General features: G+C 52.0%; 1 protein-coding gene and 1 non-coding gene across 3 annotated transcripts in view; both read right to left on the bottom strand.

Moving 5' to 3' along the window:
• Positions 1-17,861, bottom strand: part of MVB12B (multivesicular body subunit 12B) — a 200,200-nt gene that overhangs the window by 36,512 nt on the left and 145,827 nt on the right. The gene's annotated exons all lie outside the window — the stretch shown is intronic.
• On the bottom strand, positions 79-150 carry TRNAW-CCA (transfer RNA tryptophan (anticodon CCA)). Its single transcript has one exon. It is a non-coding gene; the product is annotated as a tRNA-Trp (tRNA).

Below are 17,861 nucleotides of genomic sequence, written 5' to 3'. Positions count from 1 at the left end.
CCTACCAGGCTCCTCTGTCCATGGGATTTTCCAGGTAAGAATACTGGAGTGGGTTGCCATTTCCTCCTCCAGGAGATCTTCCCAACCCAGGGATTGAACCCGGGTCTCCTGCACTGGAGGCAGACGCTTTACCGTCTGAGCCACCAGGGAAGTATAAAACTCTATAAGTACTTCAAGGCTTGGGGCAGGGACCAACTGCATTTCCCTCAAAGTAAGATAAAATCTGGGTAAGCGACACTTTCCCCTGTGGCTTGTTGAGGGGCGCCCGGGTGGGTCACTATCACCACGTGTTCACACCTGCTTCCCCAGTGCACACACAAAAAACTCCTCCATGAGCTCAAGAGCAACACAAGGGACTCTGTGAGCGCAGAATAAGAGGCAGAACCGAGCGGCCAGCCCAGGGGTACTGCCACCAGGGGCAAGCACGTTGCTCAGGGAGGTGGGCGAGGTCTAAACTGAGCCCATCAACCCACAGCCACTGTCCTGCAACTGAGGCCAAGCCTTGACGGGGACAGGGCAGACCTGGCAGGGTCGGACCCAGCGCAGGAGATGAACTTTGTTCTCCAGGGCTCTTTCCACCATCTCAAAACCAACTCAAACATATTTTTAAGTTTTCTTCTTTTCAGCCTCTCAATAAATGAATGCTTTCTAAAGAAGCAATTCCAATAGTCCAGTTATGTGAAAGTGTCCCTTGACTCCTGAGCCCTGTCCTTTGGTGACAGCAGGGTAGTGGTCTGCACACGGCCCTTGCAGTCCCTCCATTTCCTGTGTTTACCTATGAGCTTGCAAGTCAAGGAGAAATGTAGCATTTTTTGGGTATAGGCTTCCCTGGTGGCTCAGACAGTAAAGAATCTGCCTGCTAATGCGGGAGGTGAAGTCACTCAGTCGTGTCCAACTCTTGGCGACCCCGTGGACTGTAGCCTATCAGGCTTCTCCGTCCATGGGATTCTCCAGGCAAGAACACTAAAGTGGGTTACCATTTCCTTCTCCAGGGGATCTTCCCAACCCAGGGATCAAACCCAGGTCTCCCGCATTGGAGGCAGACGCTTTAACTTCTGAGTCACCAGGGAAGTCTCCTGCTAATACAGGAGACCCGGGTTTAATCCCTGGGTCACGAAGATCCGCTGGAGAAGGGAATGGCTACCTACACCAGTGTTCTTGCCTGGAGAATTCCATGGACAGAGGAGCCTAGCAGGCTACAGTCCATGGGGTTGCAAAGACTTCATGACTGAAGCAACTAACACTTTCACTTTTTCCTTTTTCATTGGTGTTTTTAACAAAAATAGCATCACAGCATAACCGACTGTTCTGCAGTTTGTTATTTCCACCTGTCAGAGAGCTTGTGTTGGGGTGACTACAGATCTGTCACAGTCTGTTACAGCTGCACAGAAGAAAGGGTGGGGACAACCGAGGGCCAGCTCACAGGACCTTGACTGCCATCTACAGGGGCCTGAATGTCCCCGTGAGGCCCCTGGGGAACCACTGAAGGGTTCTGAGCGGGAGAGGACATATGTTTATATTTTAGGTATGTCTCCCATGCTGTGATGAGAGTAAGGCTGGAGGCGGGACCACCTGGAGGAGGTTCTGACAGCAAATCAAGGGATGCTGGGGGCCTGGGCCAGGACTGTGACCGTGAGAACAGAGGGGAGGGGACAGAGGGAGGGATATTTAGATGGCACAATTGAGAGATGCAGCGATGGGCTATGGAGGAGCCAGGGCAGAGGAGTCAAGGGTGCTTCTGAGCTGTTCTGAGGTTCAAACAGTTGGGAGAAAGGGTGCGGGGCGTGGATGTAGGGGTGGGGGTGGGCAGCGCAGGGTGAGCTGGAGGGTCCCATTTTGGATGTGTGAGGTCTGAAGGGCTTGTGAGACATCCAAGGGAAGACGCTGGCCAACACTGTGTGGGGAAACAAGCGCCAGGAATGCAAGGCTGGTTGGTGAGGACCGCCCACATACAAGTACAGGAGTGAGACCTAAGGGAGTGTTCGGCTGTCACCTGCATCGTGATGACTGAGGACAGGTGGGCCCAGGATGGAACACTGAAGGACGCTGACTGTTAATGTGCAGGCTGAGGCAGAGAAGTTGGCAAAATGCCGGGGAGAAGATGCGAATGTGCTCGGCAACTAGATGTGCCAGTAGGAGCCTGGGTTTAATCAGCAGACACGTGTCTGTGCGTACGCTTCGGCTTTGCAGACAGGTTCACTTGTGCCACGTTTTAGATTCCACGTATAAGTGAAGTCATACGGTATTTATCTCTCTCTGTCCGACTTACTTTACTTCGTATGATAATCTCTAGTTGTATCCATGTCGCTGCAAATGGCAACGTTCCATTCTTTTTTTTTTATGGCTGATTGGTATTCCATTGCAGGTTTCCCAGGTGGCGCAGTGGTAAAGAATCTGCCTGCCAATGCAAGAGACGCAAGAGACGTGGGTTCGATCCCTGGGTTGGGAAGATCTCCTGGAGGAGGAAATGGCAACCAGTTCCAGTAGTCTTGCCTGGAAAATTCCATGGACAGGAAAGCCTGGAGAGCTACAGTCCATGTGATCACAAAGAGCTGGACACGACTGAGTGACTGAACACAGTATTCCACCGTATACAGAACAGTCCTGTGGTTGCCGAGAGGGAGAGGGAGGGGAAGAGGGATGGACTGGGAGTTCCGGGTTACTAGATGCAGACTACTGCGTTTAGAATGGATAAACAACAAGGTCCTACCGTACAACACAGGGAACTATACCCAATCTGCTTGTATAGTAGAGAAACAATATATATAAAAAAAGAATGAATACATGTGTATAACTGAGTCAGTTTTGAATATTCATTGGAAGGACTGATGCTGAGGCTGAAGCTCCAATACTTTCACCACCTGATATGAAGAGCTGACTCATCGGAAAAGACCCTGATGCTGAGAAAGACTGAAGGCAGGAGGAGAAGGGGATGACAGAGGATGAGATGGTTGGATGGCATCACTGACTTGATGGACATGATTTTGAGTAAGCTCCAGGAGTTGGTGATGGACAGGGAAGCCTGGCGTGCTGCAGTCCACGCGGTCGCAAAGAGTCGAACATGACTGAGCAACTGAATGGAGTCACTCTGCTGTACCGCAGAGATCCGCAGAGCTCTGTAAACCAACTATGCTTCAAAAGAGGAAAAGCAGGGTCAGAGGTAAGCACATGTAGATATGTATATATATGTACATACATACATTTACATGTATGTGTATGTGCCCCAACACACACACACACGTAGTACACTTCTGTCTCCTGGGGCCAGAGAAGCAATGGTGCCTTGAAAGTGATGAGAATGCCCAGTGCTCCGATTTGGGATTCCAGGATTCTTCTCTAAAAGAAACGGGGCTCTTTGGAGAAGTGGCCGATTGAGTGCTGGGCAGGGAAGGAACATGCAACATCTTGTTGTACCAGAAAGTAAAGGCGTTCTCAAAGAATGAGTGGAAAGCAGCAGAAGGTCGGGCCTCCCATCACAGTGATGAGCATCAAAATAAATAATGGTAAGAATGAATACGAATCCATTAGTCCACATCAATATACACAAACTGGGGATAAGAAAAAACTCTTCTTTATAGTAAAATACCAACTCAGAAATACTGCAGGAAGGATGGGGTGACAAAATCAGAAGATGCTAAAGCCAGGAGGTGAAAATCTGATTTGGAACGAGCTGTTTACATAGTCTGAAGCATTTCCCACAAAGTACGTGTTAATTACAAAAGGAAAAACAGAAACTTCAGGGTGAAGAGACCTGGCAAACAGCACTTCAACCAGCAAACCTTCACCACGGCCGAGCCACACCCACACCACGGACCTCCTGACACGATGCACGGAGAATAAGCGACAGTGAAGAGAACTGGCCGTGGAGTCAGGGGGCCCACATGGGGCCAGTCTGGTCTCAGCATCCTCATCTGTGAGTGAACGGCTTGGGCTACATCAGCCACCTGGCTGGTGCTCACCTGGCACCTTTAAAAAATTACTGCTGCTGCTGCTGTTTTCCTTGGAGGTTCTGCTTTACTTGGTCTGAGGGGGTGGACTGAGGCATCAGTCAGTCTTCAAAGCTCCCAGGTGACTGTAGTGTGCAGCTAGGTCTGCACAGCCTTGGGCCACGAGATGATGTCAAAAATCTGTCCCAGCCTTGACCTTCTTCAGTCTCACAAACGATAAGTATCACCCTAAGTATTAAATATGCATTGGTGATTGAAGGCCTGGGTTTAAACCTCAGAAGAAACAATGGACGAAATCCACCCAGGCTGGCCCACTGTAGGCAACAGCTGATTTCTCTACACTTCCTCTAGATTCTACATAAAAAGCCTTCTCAAAAGCAACAATCACAAAGGGTTATAGTAAGTTCTGGACCAGAGGCCTCCTCTCTCCTCTCTCCTGGGGTTAAAGGGCAGAGAGAAGGTGTCCAGGTTGTCCAGCACTGACCCATGCACAGGGGAGCATTGCCCTGGGGTGCCTGTCCAGGGGACAGCGTCAGGGACACTTACACATGCGTCCATGGTTGGCTGGTATCACTGATTCAATGGACATGAATTTGGGCAAACCTCGGGAGGTGGTGAGGGACAGGGAGGCCTGGGGTGCTGCAGTCCCTGGGTGGCAAAGATTCAGACACGACTTGGTGACTGAACAAGAATTAAGCCTCTGCACGGCCCCGTGAGCATCACCACCCCTGCTCTGCAAAGGGCTCCGGAGCCCAGAAGGGAGGGGCCAGGTCAGGGCCACAAAACTGGTGCAGAAATGAGGACACCTCCCTACGTGGCATGAAGCAGTCAGAGAAGGATGACAGCAGAAAGCCGCAATCAGGAAGGGCAAGCACGTGGATGGAAGGTACGCCGAGTGGAAGCTGTGAAGCAGCCAGCACAGGGTGGGTGGTGGTGGTGGTGGGGTCCCCACAGGGTCTTCTGAGCACTCGCCCCAGGGATACAACACTCGTGGCCAAGACAGACACATCCACCCCAGGGATCTCTGGAGTTGGCTTCAGTGCAGGACTCCCCGTGTTATTCCTTTACGTGAACTCTTCAATTGTTTCCTCAAGTTTAAAGGTTGGTATCCAAAGGTGCCCAGGCCCTGGCAAGCTGACCCCAGCCTAGCTTTGCAGCCTCCCCCACCGGCTCCGTACACTTGGAGACCTAGTTACTGTAACCTGTTTGCCACTTCTGATCAAGCCAGGCCTTCTGTTTACCATACACCTGTCTCCTTGCTCTGTGCTTGGCCTGGAGAGTCCACTCCTGCCTGCGACCCCCCAAACCGGCTGAAAGTTACCCCTCGGGGTCACCTCCTGAGCTGTCATCGTTAGAGTCAATGCCTTGCTCCCAGTACTACTCTGCTCCTGCTACCCGCCCCAGTGCCTTTCCCCAGATCACGAGCTGCCGGCTAGCCCGGGGCCTGCAGGGACGTGGCAACCTCGGATAAACGAGGGAAGGCCGGCGTTCCCCAAGGAAGCTGTGTTTCCAGATGGGAATTCTCTAGTAGGACTCTACGAAAAGGGACATTCTAATTCCTTTTCCTCTGATTCCACGATCAATGAGTATGCTGTTAATTAACTATCTGCCCAAGTACTTTAATGGTAAGACAACAGGCTAGAGCATCACACAGCTGGAAAGGTATATGTTATAAATTTTAAGATTTGGAAAGAGACTGCCCACAGGTTAAAGGAAAATGGAACAAAATGTGATCCTCTGGCTCCACAGCACAGAGATCTCCTGATCTTGAGTAGTAGGATCACGTTCACCAGGGCCTGGGCACCCCTGAGTGCACGGGAGAACTCAGGATGAGCACCCTGGAGCCAAGGCCTGAGCCCTGAAGGGGCAGCCACCCCTGGAGGCCCCAAGTCTCATCCTCCCCAAGCTGCCGGGTGATTCCAAAAGCCCAGGCACGGTGATGGACAGACACGGACCAAATGCTGTGGGAAGTCTCGCAGCAATTGAAATCCAACCTGTGTAAGTAAGACTGCACTGCTGTGTGCCTTTAAACCAGGTCATAACTTTATAATAAAATTTAATTTGAAGAGAGAAAAAAAACAAACCATTTCTCTGTCTTGCATTTTTCTCAAACACTGGACTTCCCAGTTAAAAACCGAAGGCCTGGCCTTCCTCCCCCTCATGTAGCCAGACTTGCAGCTTCTGGCTGAGGTGGGCAGGCTGCTGGTGCCCACGGAGAGCGTGCGATGATAGGAGATGACAAAATGGCACCCCGTGGCAGGCACGGGGCACAGGCGTGCCCGTCAACCTGCCCAGAGGCGCCTTTCCAACCAGCGGGACATTCAAGGGGCTCTTCCCTGGAAACGGCCTCTCACGAGAGCCGTACACCACATGTCCCAAACTCAGCTCTGGCCAACAAGCTCCCTGGACCACGGTGATGTCAGAAAAAAGAGCAGCCAGAGACAAAACTGACGCCGAGGCTGACACCCGCTTTCATCTGGAATACTGGGGAGTGTCTCTGAAGTACAACGGCACCAAGTGCTCAGATTTCAGATTTAATATTAACCTCTAAAGGGCATGTCACAGAAATGTACTCTGAATACTGGTTGTGAGCTCACTTTGTAAGTCGATCACGGAAGCTGGGTGTGAGGCTGCCACCTGTCTCCGACTGCATCTGTCAGGGGCGTCTCCCTCTACCTGACAGTAATTCTAACCGAACCCCGCAGTCCCACAGACGAACAATTCACCATGGTTTGAGCTCAACCTTAAGGTTTAATAATAGAGCCCTGCTCATACTGTGCTCATTTCTAGAGCTGATGAACTTTCAGAGGCAACACGAGTTGAAATAATGAGTGCAGAGATGACAAAGAATTTTAATCCAAGGTTCTTTGAACTATCCGGTATAATAAGCACTTGTTCCTATCTACAATGGGCACACAGAAAGAGAAATCTAAATAATAATTGCTGTAATTATCTTGAAAAACATGTACAGATTAATGGTGATTATGAAAATCTGTATAATTGTTCTCTGAAATCATCACTGATGAAGTGGTATCTTGAAACGGCCGCAGCCGGAGAACTTTTTAACACCGAACTCCATGTGGGCATGGCAGCGTGACACTTTTGGCTTTCTCCCCGTTAAAACATTACCCTGTGTTTATGAAATTGTTTTTCATCGTTTCCAAATACCCTGGCCTGCGTTTTAACTCTTCAGACCGGCGCCCTGAAAAGGTTCCAAGATGCCCTTAATGGGATGTGTGGTGTCATTGTGGTTCAAAGCCCCAAGTTCAACTTGTTATTTATTCAAATAATTAATTACTCTTGTATCCATCGAGCAGTTTGTCATGACACATTAATGACTTGATAGACTTCTATGAACTGGTGAACACAGAACAGCAGAGCGTTTTTATCGTCATTTAATTTTAAAACGATCCTGTGTGAAATTATCTAGTCGTGAGTGATGGAAGCATAAAGAACAGAGTCAGCAAAGCCCCTTTTGGATCATTGCTTTATTAATGGTAACGTCAGGGAAATGAAAAATGCTAACATTGTCATATTCCGCTGCCGGTGGCGGGGGCGGAGATGAATGGCTGGGGGAGTGGGCGAGGGCACAGAGCTCTCCCTGCCAAGTGCACAGGTCCCTCCAGGCACCAGGTGGGGCCGGCCTTGCACACCCACACCCACCGACTCCGAGAAACTACCTCCATGCCCGCGCTCCCTTTTGAGTTTGTGGCTCTTGACGTCTGTTGTACTTTGTGTGTGTGGTCTTTTTTTTAAAAAAACTTGAATTTTCCGCTAGTGATATAAGGAACCCTCACAAAAACATTTTGCTTTATTCCTTTGAACATTAAATGTTATTAATCCAATAGAAAAATGTTAAAGATATTGCTGTCACCTTTAAATGTGAAATGATATTAGGCGCTAAAGAAATGCTAGGTTAGGAGAAAAGATGCTCCCTTAGTTTCTTTTGAGCCTTGAGATAACCGTGCTGGGCTGATGAGAAGATAATATTTCTACGGGGCTCATAGCACAACATTTGCTTAAAAGACATTTCCTGTTCAGTTATGCTTTTTTTTTTTTTAATATATACTGAAAACTGTTTCTCAATTGTTTTAATTACAAACTTGGGAATCTATGCAAACTACTCCACAGCGGTGTGATTCACAGATAGGAGAGAGCAATCCCTGAAGAGCTGCAGTGCTGCCTGTGGGCGGGAATTGCTTGCTACACGTGGCTAAGCCCACGAGGGGACCACGGTGGAGGTCGCAGGCACTGTCCTGCCCTCCTCCAAGAGAGAAGCAAGCAAGGGTGGACGTGGTTCCCACTTGCCTAGAGAGAGCTTCCTGTTTCATTTTCCCAATCCCGGGGAAAGGCCCTACCACTCCCTACCCCTCACCCTCACCTGGGGGTCGCCTAGAGCCACAGGACCCTGCTCCTTCCCTCATACCTTTAAATTCCACTGTCCCTACCCACCTTGAGTCCACAGTCCTTTAAATCCAAAGAGGGTGGTGGTGGCGGTTCAATCTCAGTTGAACTGCCCTGGGCCAGGCCCTGGTCTGGGTGCTTTCCGCGTGTCGCCTGATTTCTCATGATAATGAGAATAACCATGAGGTTATGTATTATTATTATTATTATTATTAAATCATAGGAAGTGTAGGGGAAGTGGGCTATCCAGGGCACCTAGCGGAACAGCTGAAAACACGGCTGGTGGGAGCTGAAACAGGTGTTAGGACTCTGAGGATAAACAAGTCAAAGGACACATGGGGAAGGCCCAAGCCAGCAGGCTGGTGGCCCATTTGTGGAAAGGCCTACTTTTTCAGGTGAAGATACGTGGGTGAGGGTCTCATGATTTTCACAGCAAGGTGGCCACAGAGCCAGAGCTCAGGTCCAGGTTGCCTAAGACCCCAGGGCACCTCCTCCCATATCCTGCCTTGTTTTGCAGTAAGCGCTGGTCCCACACGGCGAGCAGGGCTTCTTTTTGCCCCATCAGGGCAGTTTCGGAGCGGAGTCACACAAGCAAACATGACTTGATGGAACTCACCCAGGTTTAGAGGCTGCGAGGGGTACCACAGATTTATTGGGGGAGAGCCAGGGGCTCCTCAGGGACACAGGCAGGCAACCTCCAGAGCAGCTGACTGAGCTTCAAGAGATCGCAGATGCCTCAGGCAGGAAACACAAGTGGTTTTCATAGGAGCCCTGATGGAGAGTCCAGGTAGATGACCCTGACCGCCAGGGACACTGTTGCTCACCCAGGGCACCGCCACTCAGGAAGCCAGCTCATGCTCTTGGCCATGCGCACCCTCTGTTTAAAGAGCAAACCACATCTCACGAGAAGACAAGGGACACCCTCATGGGCAATGTACTGGTCCAGACCGATGTGGGGGGCGGGGGGCGGCGGGGAGGCAGGGTGGGCGGGCTTTAAAGACAGTGTCTTCAGAGCTGGCCCCAGACTCCAGACTCTCCAACAGCAGGTTCTCAGAGTTCCAGGTGTGCCAGAATGGCCTGGGGTGCTCATTAAAACTGCAGCTTCCTAGCCCCAAACCTCTAGAGACCGACTCAGGAACCTAGAGACAACGGCAACAGGAGCGACTCCCCTCTGAGCTTGGATCCAGAGAGTGCTTCACTGAGGATCTCATGGGTGTAGATCCGTGAAGCTTTTCTGCACGAGCAAGGCTCTCTGTTATCCGTAAGGACTAATGGTGTCAGGGGGTGGGGGTGGGGGGAGGGTGGGCAGCACTGGCCACAGCAGTCACTTGGAGAAAGCTGTCACAACCTTGCGAGGCAGATGGCATCACTCTGTCCTATGTCTGCGAGAAGCAAGGGAGCCCTGCTTCCAGTCGAAAGGGGAAGGCAGCACCATCACCCACATTTAGCTCAGAAGACCGGCCTCTTGACCCTCCTGTAAAATTTGGTGTCAAGTAACACCAGTGCCAAAGTATAATCAGAGACTCTATTCACTAATGGATTATTCACTGTTGCTTTCAGTCGTTCAGCTGTGTCCCACTCTTTGCCACCCCATGGACTGCCGCACGCCAGGCTTCTCTTTCACCATCTCCTAGAGGCTGCTCAAACTCATGTCCATTGAGTCAGTGATTGTATGTAACCATCTCATTCTCTGCCACCCTGTTCTCCTTTTGCCTTCAATCTTTCCCAGCATCAAGGTCTTTTCCAGTGAGTCGGCTGTTTGCATCAGGTGGCTAAAGTACTGGAGCTTCAGCATCAGTCCTTCCAATGAATATTCGGGGTTGATTTCCTTTCGGATGGCTTATAGCTTCACTGGGTTACCTAAGACCCTTTGCCATGACAAGGCTGTGATCCATAAGGGAGATTATTTGCTATGCTGTAGTCTAACCCTGGGAGTCTCTTTGGTCCAGACCCTCTGTGGACTGAGCCTCTAAAACTCACAAGCGAGAAGGAACCCAGGACGGTCCTTGGTTTCTCTGTCTCTGTATCTCTCTGTACTCAGATTTCTGAGTACTCAGGGTTTCTACGGCTTTTACCTTCAATATCAGGAAAAAGAGATTCACGTCACTTGTGGCTGTCTTTCTGGATTCCAGACCGAAGGCTTTTCTCTGTCTACCTTCCTCAAAGTGAACTCGGCACACTCTGAAGCTGAGGAATTCAGCTCTCACTTGCTCACGTGAGACGCAAGCTTCCTCCTTAAACCCCTCTGGGCTTCTCTTGAGTGAGGGCTTCCAGGAGCTTGAAAATCTACCCTGGAGTTTTTAAAGGAATCTTTTGGTCAGGAAAAAGTGTGAAAGCCCACACTTCAGTAGGAACAAAGGCTCAAAAAGACACGCCTAAGTGATGTCTCCACTGAGAGGACTTCAGGGCTGTGGAGGCAATAACGGGGGAGGAAAAACTGCAGGCCGGGAGCAGGCAGTCTTCAGGAAACGCAGGTCAGGGCTTCCCCGGCGACCAAGTGGTAAAGGAATCCGCCTGCCAGCGCGGGAGGCATGGCTTCCATCGCTGCTCTGGGAAGAGCCGCCACGCTGCGGAGCAACTAAGCCCGTGCGCCACGACGATTGAGCCTGTGCTCCAGAGCCCGGGAGCTGCAAGGACTGAGCCCACGGGCCACAAGTACTGCGGCTCTCCTGCCCTAGAGCCAGTGCTCCTCGACAAGAGGAGCCAGTGCAACGAGAAGCCCGCACATGGCAACGAGAGAGGAGCTCCCGCTCTCCGCAACTAGAGAAAAGACCTGTGTAGCAACGAAGACCCACCACCACCCAAAATAAATAACTAAATAAATTGAAAAAAAAAAAAAAGAAAACGAAGGCAGGCAGGTCAGTAGGAAACCAGGGGCCTGTTCTTAAAAATACATTTCTTTCAAGTCCCAGGGAAGGGGTAATATAACATGAACTTAAAAAAAAACAAAAACAGACCCCACAGGAGAACAGAAACCCTGCAGATGGGCACAGCTCTAGGCCAGTGGGGAGGGACAGCCTGGCCGGGCCAGGGAGCTCTCACTAGAGTCTGAGCAGCTCCAGGTGGACGCCCGCAGGGCCTCGTAACTGGCCTCTGGGTCCCATACCCAGGATTTCCTTTAGCCTCCACCCTGTGCCCGTGAGGCTGACCCTGGCCCAGTTTCACCAGCATGACACTGGGCTCAGAGAGGGTTACTGGCTTGCTCAGTGCGACCAGCAGGCCGGTAACAAAGTTGAGTGTTGGATACGGGTCTCCTGACTGCTATGTAATCATTTATTGGGTCAGTGGAAGAACCGTTTGAGCAGAGGCCTGGAAGAGACCCCGAATCCAAAATCAAAGGCCGCTTTTCAGTGAGAGAAAATTCAGGGCCCTGGGGACTCCAAGGACACAAATCATTAACAGTCTGCTTGGGGAGGGGTGGCGGGGGTGGCTTCCCTGGTGGCTCAGCTGGTGAAGAATCTGCCTGCAAGGCGGGAGACCTGGGTTTGATCCCTGGGTTGGGAAGATCCCCTGGAGAAGGGAAAAGGCTACCCACTCCAGTATTCTGGCCTGGAGAATTCCATGGCCAGAACGGCTATACAGTCCACGCAGGTTGCAGAGAGTTGGACACGACTGAGCGACTTTCACTTTCAGACTTCAGTCCTTATTATGAAAGACTCCAAATCGTCTTCTGACAGACGCACTTTGAAAGCACACCTCTTTTGCTTGTTTTTATTGTTTAGTTTTTGGCGGAGAGCGAGCCGGTGTCTGCCGGTTGGGGCTCGCAGCTTGATGCCGTCCAGGCTGTTAGACTAGCACCAAGCTGTGACTTCATTTACACGGAGGGTTGTGAAAACACCAGGTGGAGTTACCGGTTCTGCCTGTAAAGGCCCCAGTGGCCGGGGGGAGGGCGCCCCTCCAGCACACCTCTTCCCTCTGGAGCGAGAGGCAACACCACCCTGTTTCCGAGGTCATCTGCGGTGTGACCTGAAGCGGAGAGGGAGCTGTCCTTGCCCCTGAAACAGCCTCCCCTTCAGTACTTGGTACTCAAGGCTCGGACTCATGGTATCTGCTGTCGGCGGAAACCCTGCAGGCCGTGATGTGAAGCAACTAGTCATTTTGCTAAGGCACTGCTGGGATTTCATGAATGGGGGCATCTGGTCAGCAAGGAAGCCCATCAGATCCTCCGCACCTGAATCGCAGCCCAACTGGGCTACTTCAAGCTTCTCTCCTGCAAAAGCAGTAACTTTCTCTACATTAAAAAACTGACCCCAACCAAGAGCCAACTGCTCGTGCTGGAAGGGAAAGGGGAGTCGAACAGGGCTAAGACAGTGAAGGGGGCGCCGCTGGGGTGAGAGGCGGAGTGTGGGGTCAATCACAGAGTGGGATGGGAGGTGGGGCAGGGGCGCCGCTGGCCTGGGGCGCGGCGGGGTGCTGACCACATGAGGACAGCTCGCCAAGGGACCGAGGGCGATCCTGGGTGACAGCGAAGAGCTGGCTGCCCTGCGGTGTGAGGACGTTCGCAGAAAGTACAGACTCTCGAGGTGGTTCCGGAGAAAGCAGGGACCCGGGAACACCTCCAAGACTAAAGGTGGCTTGAGAATTTTCAGAGGCCATTCTGTCTCTTCTGCGTTTTACAAGTGGGTGTCAGAGAGGGGGCTCCAGGCAGACGCGGCTGTTGGTGAAGCCTCATTACCAGGCTTGAGGGCCGAGGAGTCGGTGCAGACGAAACTGGCCTCTGTTGTAAGAAAATACCACCCCTGACCTAATATCCTAGAGCAGAGGAAGCTTCCTAGTCCAAGGAGGCTTCACGACAGCAGCTCCTGGGGCTCCACAGTCGTCTTCATTTCTCTGGCCGCACTGTGTGGCTTGCCGGATCTTAGCTCCCCAGCCAGGGACAGAACTCTGGCCCCCGCAGCAAAAGCACCGAGTCCTACCCACTGGACTGCCGCAGAAGTCCCTCTGCTGCTGTCTTTGGATTCACACCATGCTTTGAACGTTCTGATCTGGGGCATGGGAAGGGGCGAAACGGGAACCTGGGCCAAGTACACCAACTGCCTGATCAGCAAAAGCCTGGGTCTTGGCCCAATTCTTTTTTACATAAATAAAACCCACAGTTAAAATTATTACGAACGGTGATGTAATATACAGAGGAATTTATTTAAATGACAAAATTTATTTTAAAAACTTTATAAATGATGTCAACTTTTATTTATAGAACCGTTAGTTCAACAGGCTCAACAAAATATTTCACTTTTACATTGCTAGGCTTTTGTGGGAGAAATTATGGGCTAAAGAGCTGTTTTCAAATCTGCAGAATATCTTTCAGGGAGCCATTCCCTGAAAACATCTGTGGCCTGATTACTGTATTCGGAAGAGATGTTTAAGATGGCCTATCAAAGTTTACTGTTCTGGAATCACCCATGACAGCAAAAACACACGATGGGGGCGTCAGGGACACAGAAATCCACCCTCACCCCAATTATTTAGCTGGGCTTTGTGGGGCTAAAGACATGCAGGGGTTAAAATCAACCATGCCCACACTCCACCCACCGAAAACTTACTCCCACTCTCAGATGGGAAGTGCTTTGAGCTGCAGCCAGGGGCACCACCCGTTCTGCCCAGCACTGGACACCAGAGCTGTCTCAGTTACACAGACCAGGGTTCATGGCAGTGAGCTGTGAACAGCGCCCAAACACAAAAAATTCTTCCAGTAATTAAAAAAAAAAAAAGAAAAGAAAATGATCAATTTTGCCCCGTGAGGCTCTAGCTGAACAGAAACCAGTCTGGGGACGCCAGGAAGAGGCTGAGGCGAAGCTCCATGTGGCGGCGAGGTAGCTGGTTTACCATTTAAGGGAACAAAGTGGGGGCGGTCTAGGAACCTTTGTAGTTAAGAGGACCGAGGAAAGAGCAAACGCATTTTAACAGCCAAACTCCTCCTTTCACACATGTGTAAAACCTCTGGAATTTCACTGGAAAAACTATTTCAAAAGGAATCTTTGAAGTCTGAAAGTAAAAGCAGAAGGGCAAGGCCTTGGTACAGAGAGATGGTTTCAAACTGCCGAGGGACCGAGGGAAGGTGCTAATGGGCAGCGGGTGGCACCAGATCAGAGCTATGGGCTTGCACGTCTGCCTCTGATCCCTGGTTTCACCGTGTCGCCTCCTGGGTTAGAGTTCCCTGATGGCACAAAAGACATTGGTTCTCTCTCACTTTGCTCTCTTGGGGCCTGGAGAACCCTCAGCCCAGGTCTGGATCGTGGCAGGACTGGTGATGCTGATGACATGGGCAGGAGAAGGGACCGGGCGCACGTGTCCCCAGGAGAGCCCCGGCCTGGGCTACCTTCTCTGCCGTTGACGGCCCAGAATCGAGTAGAATGACCGCTGTGGAGCAGCCCTTCTGGGTTTAATAAACCACTGGCTGAAAGGCCGACACCCAACAGCAGGCACAATGCAAACTCTACCTGAGAGCCCTGGGTGTGTGTTGGTGCACACCTGCGTGTGTGTGTGCGGCCACACGGACGTGCTAGTACATATCCTGTACACTGTAAGGGCACATGCAGCGTGAAGACCCTCCAGGGTACTCGGCCACCTCTCTCTTTCCTCCATCTTCCAAAGGGGAGAAAAGGCACCTTGTTTTGAATGCCTGAAGAAGGCTTTTACCAGCTGCCCCTGCTTCTGTGTGCACCTGGGCTGCTGGGAACAGGCTTTCCTACAAGCGTCACCTGCGCAGTAAGAAGGTAAAGCGTGTGACTCATCGCCGCCGAGCCTGGGACATTCCAGGTGGTCCTTGTCAGCCAACCGGCCTGGAATTCACACAGAGATGGGCACACAGCTTTCGACCCATCATGGTTCACTGAATTGGCTCTTTACATTCTACCTGGCTTTTCACGGCTCACCTGTGACCAGAGGCTGTGAGTTCCGGGGCATCTTTAAAGCTCAATCGGAAAGACAAATGAATCGTTTCGAGGGACACACATTCTGGGTACCCAGCCTGGCCCTGAGGGTTTTCTCTTTCTGCCTCTGGAAGGCAGGGATGAGGGCAGTCAGACCTGGAGCTTACACTGGTCCCCTCTCACTCTTTTCCCTGCTCCCCCAGAATGTGTGGACTCCTGCTGCCTGTGGGGCTGGGGATGTGGCTTGACTGAACCCCCCTCTGAGAGTCCTGCCACAGCCTGGCACCAGGGCTCCTCCTCAGAGCACTGCGGGGCCTGTGGGTACAGCCACCCCTCAGGGTTGTCCCCCAGCAGGGCCACCGGGTGTCCCCTCCTCACTACGCCCACTTTCTGCTCCTGCTGTGGGCCAGGCATTTATCTCAAAGCGCCACTGTCTTCTCTGAGAAGGCTTTTTGTGCCTCCATTTCTGTTTCTACAGCTGAGGAAACTGAGGCCCAGATGGCCCGCCTCCTGATCATGGTTTGGGGTGAAGGGTGGAGCTGGGGGAGGCTTGGGCCCCAGGCCCCCTGCTCCTCCTCTGACCCCTGTCCTTCCAAGGATGCAAAGATGTCACCACTGAGGAGCCAGGCCACAGCCTGGGCTGGAACAGACATCTCCACCAGGCCCTGCCACGGCTTGTCACCCTGGGGCCTTGTCACTGGGGGAGGAGGACCTGATGGCCCGGACACCCCGCCTTACTGTCTCTGGTCTCAGGCTGAGGGGAGCAGCTGGTCGGCACCCACAGGCCCCCAGGGTGTCCCTGGGATCCCGCAGCAGTGACCAGCAGTCCCAGCGCTCAGTAAGGGGCCTCTCAGCCTCACCGCATGCTGGACGCTAGAGTGTGGAGGTTAGGAGTAGCTCTGTACCCTGCCAGAGCTGAGTGACTGTGGGCAAGTCAACTAACCTCTCTGAGCTTACATTTCTGCATCTGTAAGCTGGGATTAAGGATACCTATGCCCCTTAGGGCTATTACGAGTAGAGAAACGGTTTGGGTAAAGCACCCAGAACAGGGGCCAACACTTCATCAATGCCAGGTATTTGCTCTTGTTATTCACCTCCTAAACATGAAGGAAAATGACCAATGTCTGGTGTGGAAATGCTCTCTCTGTGCTTTTCCCCCAGTCCTACCAAAAATCAGTTTCCTGTAAATAAGCCCCACACAGGAAGGGAGCCGGATGGGGTGGGGGGGGGGTGGGGGTCCCTGCTCCACGAGGCCGCTGTGACATGACAAATAAGCTGCAGGCTGACAATGTCTCCAAGACATATTGGAGTTTACTTTGTCGTTTGGGCTTGCCATCTGTGCTACCCCGACAGGGCCGGCTTCCCAGGCTGCTCTGGGAGCCCACGGGAGGGCCCACCAGTCCCTGGACAGAACTGCAAGCTCAGCAGGCCATCAGTTACGCTGCCTAATGAGAGGAGATGGAATTTCCCCAGCCGCTCCCTGGGAGCCAGGCCTTCCTTCCTCATGGCGCTGCATGAGGCGGCTAACCTGCAGTGCTCGTCACCTGGTGACCGCCCAGCCCGTGCCGCTCTGCCCCTGCTGTCGGGGGGGACCCAGCGGCGATATGAACTTGACCGCAGAGCCCTCACAGTCAGCTCAGTTGCTGTACACATCAAGACGCTGAGAGTACAAAGACTGACGAGGCCAAGCACTTCCCCACGGAGCATCCAGTCCAGGAAACAAAAAAGAAACTTGAAACCAAGAGGAGATGGTCAAAAGCCGTGACAGAATTCTGTGGAAGGCACTATGGACACACCCAGGTGTGTGGTCATGATTTACTGTGTAACCTTGGGAAAAACCCGCTAACCTCTCTGAACCTCTGTTCCTCATGTATAAAATGGGAATAACAGTTTAATAAATCCCCGTGATGAAAGCAGTTTCACTCACTGCATATTATTATTCCTAAAACCAAGCAGAAGCATGCCACACCCTCCTCTGTGGGAAGGCTGGTCCGGGGAGAACAAGGGCCAGCACTTCTCAGTATGAATGACGACACAGCAGCCATCTTAGCCTGTGTATAGCTGCCCATGGGGCTCAGGGTTTTCTGGGCCTAGGTCAGCCCTTCCAGGTTCAGGAACTTCTGGGGTCTCTGGGCAGGAAAGGTAGCAAGTGCCTAAATCTGCCCCAATTATAGGCCGTCCTTACCCTTAGCCATGAAGGATGAATCTCTACCTTCCTGTGGAAATAAGCCTTAGTGAGGAGGCGCCTGGGCACATCTACTCTCATCTGAAACCACGCTAGTGACAGGAAGCCAGGGAGGCCATGTTCTCATCAACCACACCTGGCCCCCACAGTCTGATCTGAACATTTCCAGGCCCGGGTTACAGCAATGTCTGTGCGGGTGGCCACACTCTGAGCACCCACCCGCTGGCCCCAGGCTCTGCCAGGCACTGTATGTGTCACCAACCATGCCTGGCCCCCAGGCCGAATGCCACCGCCCACCCCCTACCCCAGCCAGGAGTTTCTGAGTAACTGCTTGCTGAACGAGCACACGGCCTCGTGAACATTCATGGCCTGAGTCTGACACGGGTACGGGGAGCCTTCTGAGTCCAAGTGAGAGCGGCTGCAAGATACTGGACGGCGGGGGTTTCCAAAGCC

Source organism: Budorcas taxicolor, chromosome 11, assembly GCF_023091745.1.
Source record: "Budorcas taxicolor isolate Tak-1 chromosome 11, Takin1.1, whole genome shotgun sequence".
Lineage (NCBI taxonomy): Eukaryota > Metazoa > Chordata > Mammalia > Artiodactyla > Bovidae > Budorcas > Budorcas taxicolor.
This window is presented reverse-complemented; position numbering and strand designations above follow the sequence as displayed.